The following is a 9623-nucleotide window of genomic DNA, read 5'->3' on the forward strand; positions in this document are numbered from 1 at the left end:
TAATAGTCAAGCAAAACAATCCCACATTGGTCATGTGCAGAAATGTATTTCTCATTCTATTTCTTGAACACACTTATTTTGGAGTTCAAGTTTCAAAAGAAAAAGAGTATAAGGATGCTGAGTACTAATGGGGTAACAAGTGAAGAAATCTTGGTCTCCAAGATAAACTGAAAGGGAATCAGAGAAAAGAAATTGGTCTTAAATTTTATTTAACTATACAGTTTATCCTAGAGCTGGTACACAATTTTGTAAATAGCCAAAGAATTTTTGGATTCATCTGAGGGTCACCAGAAGGCTTATATTGCTCCTTCTATAATCCTATCAAAGTAGAATTCATGGTTCTCCTAATAGTGAATATTATACAGGCAAAGGTAGTATGACCTTCCCATGCTTCCCATTTAAGCATATTTTCTATCTAGAGAAAATTCTTAGAATTAAAGATCTTTTTTTGGCAACTTGATTCATCAAAGCATTCCTGTTGCCTTATCTTGTTTTGGAGGAAATCTTCAAATCTCCAAGGTTATAAAAGTTTGATTGAAATTCTGATAGGTCCCTCCAAGGTGGAAATGCTTTGAAGATAGGCACAAAAATGGTATCAGAGTCTAGGGTTTGAGGACCAACCTAATTAAATTTGGATTATGTCATCACAAAAGTCAGCCCCAGGTTCATGAGTTTTTAACCACAGCAGCTTATGAAAACAGTATTCCAAGTGATAGTGGAGTTGCAATAAGTATCAGTGAAGGGAGTATTCATACTGTTGAAATCATTGATGATATCATGGATGGCTTCTTGAGATAAGAAATTGAAGATTCATGGCAAACTTTTTCATTAGTCAAGGATAGGAGGTTTGAGTTCATTTGGCTCAGATATATTTCAAGTTATATAATATTAATTGTTGTTTGTTTTTCATTCTTGAAGAGAACCATTGACATCCTGAGGATGATGTATTGACTTGTGCATTATTTGAATACAAGTGTGGCAGTACTGAGAAAAGTCTGGTCTTACTCTCTCCTCCAGTTATTGAAGTCCATTGAAAAGACAAGAGGTCAATAAGACAGGTGATGGCCCAGGATGCAATGGGTGACCTTGACCATTCTAAATTAAGGTCTTTCCCAGGTCTCAGTTTATCTGAGATCAGGCCCATTTAATAACTACGAACTGGGTTAATGCTGAGACAAAAGATAATAGTTACATTTAAAATGCAATGGAACTGTTTTTTCAGAACTAGAGTTCAAGAAAACAGGAATGAAAACTGCAGGATAAAGAGCAAATTGTTGAAGAAAAGGAGGAAAGAAGAAGAGGGAAGAGGGAAGAAGGAAGAAGAGGAAAGAGGGAAGAAAAGGAAAGAGGGAAGAAGAAGAAGAAGAAGAAGAAGAAGAAGAAGAAGAAAGAAAGAAAGAAAGAAAGAAAGAAAGAAAGAAAGAAAGCAGCATTCTTCCTGAATTAGCACCCCAAGGAGCAGTGACTACTACTCTTAATAACATGGTAAAGACATGGTATGGCAAAGTATATTACCATAAACTAAATTGATTGATTCTGGGTAACAAACAGATTAGACCTTAAAATTTTGTTCTTAAGGATGGAAAAGAATTCACATACAGCTTTAAAAAATTATAAAGTAAATTTCAGGGGCAATTACACTTATTTTACACTTGAGTCAAATATATAAGTTTCCACTAAACTGTAAAATTCCTTATAGCCCTATCAACTCTCTCATCTTTTCTGGGTTACAAATAAGAATTCAAAATGTTTTGCAAAAAATGGTATATTATAATAACTTAGATTGCATAATGCAGTATAACACATGCCCCAAGTTTCCTCCGAATTTCTCTCTGAAAGAATTCAATACAAATGATTTTCTCTATAACTCCTCATAGACGTAGTACATTGCTTTGCCTACAATGGGCATCTCATAACTGAAATTGACTCATTCCTAATCAAGGTGATGATCCATGTCTTCACACAATGTTATTACTCTTCTTCTTCCTTGTCTTCACCTTTTCTAACATAACAGGAAGTATAAATGCAAATGTAGATATTCCTAGAATCATAAATTTGCCCACATAGTTTGTGAATAAGGTTACAAGCTATGCTTCTTTAGAAAACTTATGGTTTTAAATCATATAATTTCATTTTCTAAATGTGCTTCAAAGCAGCAATTGGTTTCCTGACCCCTCCAGGTTCAAATATAGAATCCTCTGACATTCAAGGCCCTTCAAAACCTAATCCTTTCCTACCTTTCCATTCTTCTTTCACCTTAAACCCCCATACATTCTTTAATTTAGTGACTTGGCCCTCTTTCTGTTTTTTTTTCTCCTTCCTTTAATTCTAATGCCTTCTCTCTACTTTAACCTAATTTTTTAGGAACTTCATTCTTCCCTCTATCATACCATATCATGTCTATTCATCCATCTGTGTATCCATCCATGTGTTTATCCATGCATCCATGCATTCATCCATTCATCTATCCATCCATCTGTCCATTCATCCTTCCATATGTCTGTCTGTCTGTCTTTCTGTCTATCTTGGTTGTTTATAATTATTTGCATGCTGTCTCTTCTATTAGACTAGGATCTTGAGACAGAAACTGCCTTTTGCCCTTCCTTCCTTTGTACATAATGTGTTCAATAAATATTTATAATTGACTGAATGACAAAGCATTTTTATATTTGATGCAATTCTGAATTTTCAGTCATATTTTCAGTTACAGTATTTGACTTTGTGAATTTTATTGAGAATTTTTTCATAGTGACCTAGGAATTTAACTTTTATTGCATACTAGGTTTGAAGTAGCTCCTTCAAGTTGTGAGGAAAGATTATAGAGCAAAATATCAAATGGATTAAAAGTTGGTTCTAATGCCAATCACAACATAAAGATCATAGATTTAGAGGTACAGTAGACATTTAAGACCATTGAGTCCAACCCCCTCCTTTTTATAAATGAGGAAAATGAGACCAAGATAAAGGAAACTGAGAAGACTGCTCTGTGCATCTTTAGGCAGAATTAGCACTATAACCTAGCCTTGCTCCTCTTCTCATAGGACCTTTGACTTTCCACCCTTGGGATTCCCGACAAATCAGACAAGCATCAGGATAGGCATCTCCTTCATGGTCCATGGGGCAGCATCTTCTTCTCTTCTGCAACCCACTGGAAGCCAGGTGGCTCCTATTATCTCTGGACGCCTGATCCCAAATCAGGCTCAGCTGGTTCCCTGGGCTAGGAGATTTTCTCAGGATTAAAGGGAAGACCTAGAAGGACAAGTCTTTTACTGCTAAAGCTGGTATGGCCTGTGTATAGGCTTTGTTTGAGCAATCAAGATGTTATTTCTGTGAAATCTACAGCTGCTATCTTCTTTCTCAGTGCTTGTCTCCACCCCACCCCTGCCCCACCAAGAAAGAAAAAGAAAAAAGGAAAAAAAAATCAGGGCTTGTTTTTTTTCCTTCTTCCAATGTGGCCTTGCTTCTCCATCCACTTCCCTGTGCAAAATGCAAATAGAGGTGCCTCCCTGCTCCCTATCCCTTCTTAATGGTGCAACATAGTGAATATCTTAGAGTCATATAGAGCTAGAAAACACTTTAGCCATCATTTAGTCTACCAATATATACCTGCAATGTGCAGTTGAGGAAATAAATTCAGAGGAGTTAAGTGATTTGTCCAAAGTCTACACCAAGGTGAAGTTAGATCTAAGATCTACTTATAGGCTAACTCATGGAATAATGAGCATATTAGCTATGCAACATGGAGATGTATGTGACATGCATTTTGTGATATGTCAAAAATGACATGTATACAAGTGTAAGGCTCCTATAGTCTTCTTTAAGTTTAAGATGACTCAAAGCATCTGATTACTGGACTTAGGCATTCTTTCCTCCCTCTAAAATCTTGTTTTTCCTAGAAGGCTGGTCTTCCATAACTCCTCTCTACTTTATTAAAGGACCTCTGTGATAAAAACAACTTAAAGACTCCTCTGAGCTCTAAGACAAGATTAGTCCAGTAACCCATTGTTGTTTGTCTCTCTATGGGAATCTTGGAATATCACTTTCTAGCTAGCTGGACTTTGCACTCCCAGGATTCTTTGACAAATTATATCATATATCATATATAAATATATAATATAATATAATATATAATACAATACAATATAATGTGTATGTGTATGTATATGTGTAAACACATGTATATCAATAAACACAAGCACATATTGTACAAATATGGATTTGTGTATTCCGTATCTTTATAATGAGAGAAATACTCATAACCAATTACTAATAAGGGTCTTTTTCTTCTTCTATTTCCTCATTTAGTTACTAGGTCAAGGAAGCCTCTGAAGGTCAGGGCTGATGAAGAGATTGGGTTCAATTGTGGGATACACCCAACTGGGAAATCTTAGTTTTGATTAAAGGGTAAATACCATCTTATCTAGATGGAATTCTTTCTGTAATCCTAACATTGTTCTACTCAGGTGAGACTGGTTGGAGAATAGATCCTTTTGTCTAGATTGCCCAAGGCAGTAGTGCTCTGGTGAGAGATGATTCTCTTTGTCCTGGAGTGACATAATCAAAGTCAAGTTCCCCCCAGTTTCTCATTAGAATAAATCCACCTGTCATTATAATATTCATTATCATTAATTTTTAATCAATCAGAGTTGGTATCTACCTGTCAGGAGCACCCACTCTTCCAAATTTGAATGTCCAGTCATTCCCAAGGTTCATCTTTGGCTTCTAAGAGCATCACTGACCTCATTTTATTAATTATTTTCTAGTCATAGTTAATAAAATGATTATTAATTACTCGGAAATTATATCTTTCAAACTTTTCATTCATCATAATATGCATTATTAATGTATATATGACACATTGGATGACACTATATATGACACACACAGGACTTGGAGTCAAGAAGATACAACTTCCTGAGTTCAATTATGGTCTCAGATTCTTACTAGCTGTGGGACCCTGGGCAAGTCACTTCATCCTATTTGCTTCAGTTTCCTCAGTAAAATGATCTGGAGAAGGAAATGGCAGTCCATTGTAGTTTATTTTCCACAAAAATCCCAAATGGGATTATGAAGAGTCATTCACGACTGAAAATACCTGAACAACAATATGTATGTGCATGTATAACTATAACTATAATTACATATATGTATATAAGCATATATATGGATCTATGCATATATATATATTACACAAGCATTTTGACGTGATCATTCTGTATAATGTATATATGTGTATGAATTGTCATGCTGTATATGCATGAATGTGTATATGTGATGTATATCTATCATAAACATATGTGTAACTCTATATATGCTATACTAGCATCTTCATGTGATCATTATGTGTATATGTACTTGAATTTTTATGACATATATATCATAAATATATGATTATATGCATATGCATGTTCATTTTGATGTGATCATCTGTTTATAATATGAATATATATGCGGCCATTCTGTATATATGTATATATGAATATAGTTATCACAAACATATATAATAAGTAAATATATATGCATATGTTATATTAGCATATTGAGGTGAAAGTTCTGTTATGTGTTTATACATATGCACACATACACACACATCATCAGCAGCATCTTGATATGGTCATTCTGTCCAAGATGTAAACCTGCTACAAAAAGGCTAATGCAATAAAATAGTTCAGAATAGCAGGCCATGACAAATTTCTTATGCAGATGTTTCAAACAAACCTGAAACATGAATGGCTTGAGTAGAGAAATTCAAATCTGGTTTGCCATTTCTGGTAAACAATGTGGCAAAATAGAGATCTGAATTTGATGCGTCTGATTCTGTTCTTAGCACTCATTAGTTGTGTGAACACAGACAATGGACTTAGCCTCACTGAGTCTCATTTTTCTCCTCTGTAAAATGGAGATAATAACACTTGTGATAACTTCACAGAAGTATTGCAGTGCTCAAATGAAACAATGTGTATAAAGCCCCATATTATGAGTTATTAATATGGACTGAAAAAAATGACAGCATAGAATCATAGATTTAGCTTTGGATGATTCCTTCAACTTTCTAATTTATGTGATGAGAAAACTAAGATCCAACAAAACCTTTCTCAAAGTCACACAGGTAGTAAGTTGTAAAGCTTTCTGTCTGCATACATGTGCCATGGTGAAGAGAGAGCCACCTTGGACTCAGGAAGATCATTCGAGCTTTGTCTCTGCCACTAACTGTGATCCCAGGTAAGCCACTTCACTCAACAGTGTGCCAGTCAACTCTCTGAAGAGAGTATATAAGAAATTACCATCTACAATTGTGTTTAGGAATTCCTTCCACAAATGAAGTTAGAGGTCCTGACATACATTACTACAGTCACTTTCAATGAGCCCACTGCAGGGTAATTTGAATAGATGACTTACCCAGTGTAGTTGGAAGTAACTACAAGATGTTTAAAAACCCCACTGGAATTACAGTAGTTCCTTCTGTGTAACCAGGGTTACCTACTTTAGAAATAGCACATTTCTAGCTTTATCTAAAGTACTCCAGTCCAGAAAATTTATCATCTGTGTTATACATCAAAGGCCTTAATGTCATATACATTATAGAGAAGATGAGAGTATTTGTTTATTTCTACTTAAAGTCTAGTTTGACCAACTCAAGTTTGCAAACTGGTTTTATTCTATTCATGTTAATCTTTGTGGGGCAGCAAGATCTATGGTATTAGACTCTTTAAATAAATTAATGTATCTCACACAAGTTGTCTGAATCTTCCATTCCCTTCCATAAACTGTTAGAACTGAAAAACACCTAGTTTATTCAGTCCTTAGGAACCAGCTAGTCCAAACATTTCATTTTAGAAATGAGGAAACTGAGACACATTGAGATGGAGAAAAGAAAAAAGGAAATGAGGTCAAAAAGAAGGAAAAAATATGGAAAAGGATGGGAAGAAATAAGCATTTATTGTCTACTATTTTCAGGGTACTACAAAACACTTTATAATTAATTCATTTGATCCTTAAAACATAATAGCAGTCTAGATTTCCATTTTATAGTTGAGCAAACTGAGTCAGATAAAAGTTAAGTGACTTAACCATGGTCACACAGTTAGTAACTGTCTGAGGTTGGATCTGAACTTAGCTACATATGTGTCTAGATGGAAGAATTATTCTGCTTGGTTTATTCAGTAATTTGGAACAATAGACCAATTTAGAAATTGATTAGTTTGGAGCCAACTAAAACTGAAGACCAAGTTCTTGGGGGACAGGGGCTACCTGCAGGGTAAATTGAATAGATGACTTACCCAGTGAAGTTGGAAGGAACCACAAGATGTCTAAAAATTCCACCATTCCAATAGTTCCTTCTGTGGAACCAGGGTTACCTCCTTCAGGAATGTTCTGGTATTTATATTATGGCTTGTAGAATGTTAGAACCAACATGGGAATTAGAAAAGGTCTAATGTTCATTATAAAATATCTAATATTCAAATCTCTCATGTGACTAATGAGTAAATTGAGACCCAGATAAATAAATTGTCAGTCAGAAGCAGAATTCAAGTCTTTGTGTCCAGGTCTAGAAAAGCCTATAAAGATTAATTTGCAACTCCACTTTGAAAATATTTGTTGAATTGAGTGGAAAAGAACAGACAAAGACAGCTTTTAATCTTTCTGAAATTTGTTTGAGAGTAAATTTTGTCAACTTTTACTAGATTGATGCTTTTTATTTTGAGAATACCTAAGCTATCATCCCAGTTCTCCCATTTTTTCTCCCCAGAGAAGTTTTGAGATCCTAGTGACTCATTATCATGAGTAGACCCTCTAAAATCACCCTTGAATCAATTGTATCTTTTAAATTTTTATTCAAGTTCCACTTCCCATTTAGTAATGATCTCCCTCATACTTCACAGAGAATTTTGTTTTGCGCCCCTCAAATGCACTTAGAGGAGTATAAGTTCACAGATTTAAAACCAAAAGGAAACTTCAACACTTTTAATTTTACAGATGGGAAAACTGAGGCCCAAAGAAATCAAGTAAAATTACAATTATCCCTTCCCTATTGTGGGGGTTACAGACAGGGTCACAATCTGAAAAATTCACATAAAATTTTTGGCCCTCCATGACAGAGAAATCTGAATTTTTTTCTTTTATGGGGATTTAACCTTATTGTAAAATTTGGATATATTTATGATATTAAAAGATAAATATGTTATCCAATATTATATATATTCATATATTATGCATTTCTGAATTTAAACTTGTTCTATGTCATTTGCTGGCCTGTCATCTGTAGCTTCTGCAAAAATCCCTCCAAATTCCCATTTGATTACTTATGCTGACCTGAGATATATCAAAACCATGATGGAGAAAGTTGCACTGTAAAAGGCGTAACTATATACAAATCTATATACAAGGATTTACAATAAGTTGTACAACCTGGAATAGAACTCAGATCTATCTCCAGATACAGTATATTTTCCATTGCCTCTCAAGGGTTCTTAATGTTGTTTTTTTGGTACCATGGACCACTTTTCTCAATCCTCGCCCTTCTGAACTTCTTTGAAGCTATTGGTTATCCTCTTCTCCTCGATATTCTTTTCTTTTCCTTCTTTTAATGACACTGCCTTCTCCTGGTTCTCTTCTTACTTATGACTGCTCCTCAGTCTACTTTGCTGGATCATCTTTTAGGTTATGCTTGTTATTCATGAATGTTCCCCAAGGCTCTATTCTGAGCTTTCTCTTCTCCTCTATACTATTTCATTGTATCTCATCTTGGTTTCAATTATCATCTCTATGTCTTTAAGATTTATCTAGCCCAAATCTCTCTCCTCTCCTCCAGTCTTATATCTCCAACAACCTATTTAGATATCTGGAATGGAATATCTTCTTGCAAACATCTTAAACTCCATATCTAAAATTGAACTCATTATTTTCCCTCCAGACTTTCCCCTCTTTCTAACTTCATTATTATTAAAAAAAAAAAAGGCACCATCACCCTTCCATTCATCCCAGTATCTAGGTATCATCCTTGACTGGTCACACTCTCTCACCTTACTTTTTTAGGTTTAATCTTACCTATTAGCACTTAAAAAGAAAGTCTAGACAATTAACATAATATTAAATCTGCCCTGGATTGCAAGGTTTCCATTTACTATGTGATCTTGGGCAATTTCTTTAGTTTCTCTGAGCTTTCATTTACTCATCAATCCCATGAGAGATATGAGTACTGGATGTTCTATATTGAACATTAGATGTTCTCTAATTCCTGTTTCAATTAACAAGTACATTCATAATATACAGTTCATTCCTGAAGTAAGTAGCCCTTGTTCCTCTTTCCAGAAAGCCAGACTCTCTTTATACAGTTAAAACCTTCTGCTTAGCTGATATTCAGTTAATTTTAGGTTAAAAATAGAAACTAAGTTTTAGAGAAAGAAAGTGGATACTGGCTCCCTTCCTTAAATGTCTCTGTAGTTATTGATACAGATGTCACTCAAAGAATCCCCAAGGCCCGGGAAGCAAGAGAATGATTTATTTTATGACTAACAAAGAATAAGAGAATCCTTTCTTTTATTTCTGCCTTTGGTCTCACATTTTAGCCGCTAAGCAAATATTTTTATTTTGTGGATACTTAAGTGAATGCAATTTAAATC

This window comes from Macrotis lagotis, chromosome 1, assembly GCF_037893015.1.
Source record: "Macrotis lagotis isolate mMagLag1 chromosome 1, bilby.v1.9.chrom.fasta, whole genome shotgun sequence".
In the NCBI taxonomy this organism is placed as follows: Eukaryota; Metazoa; Chordata; class Mammalia; order Peramelemorphia; family Peramelidae; genus Macrotis; species Macrotis lagotis.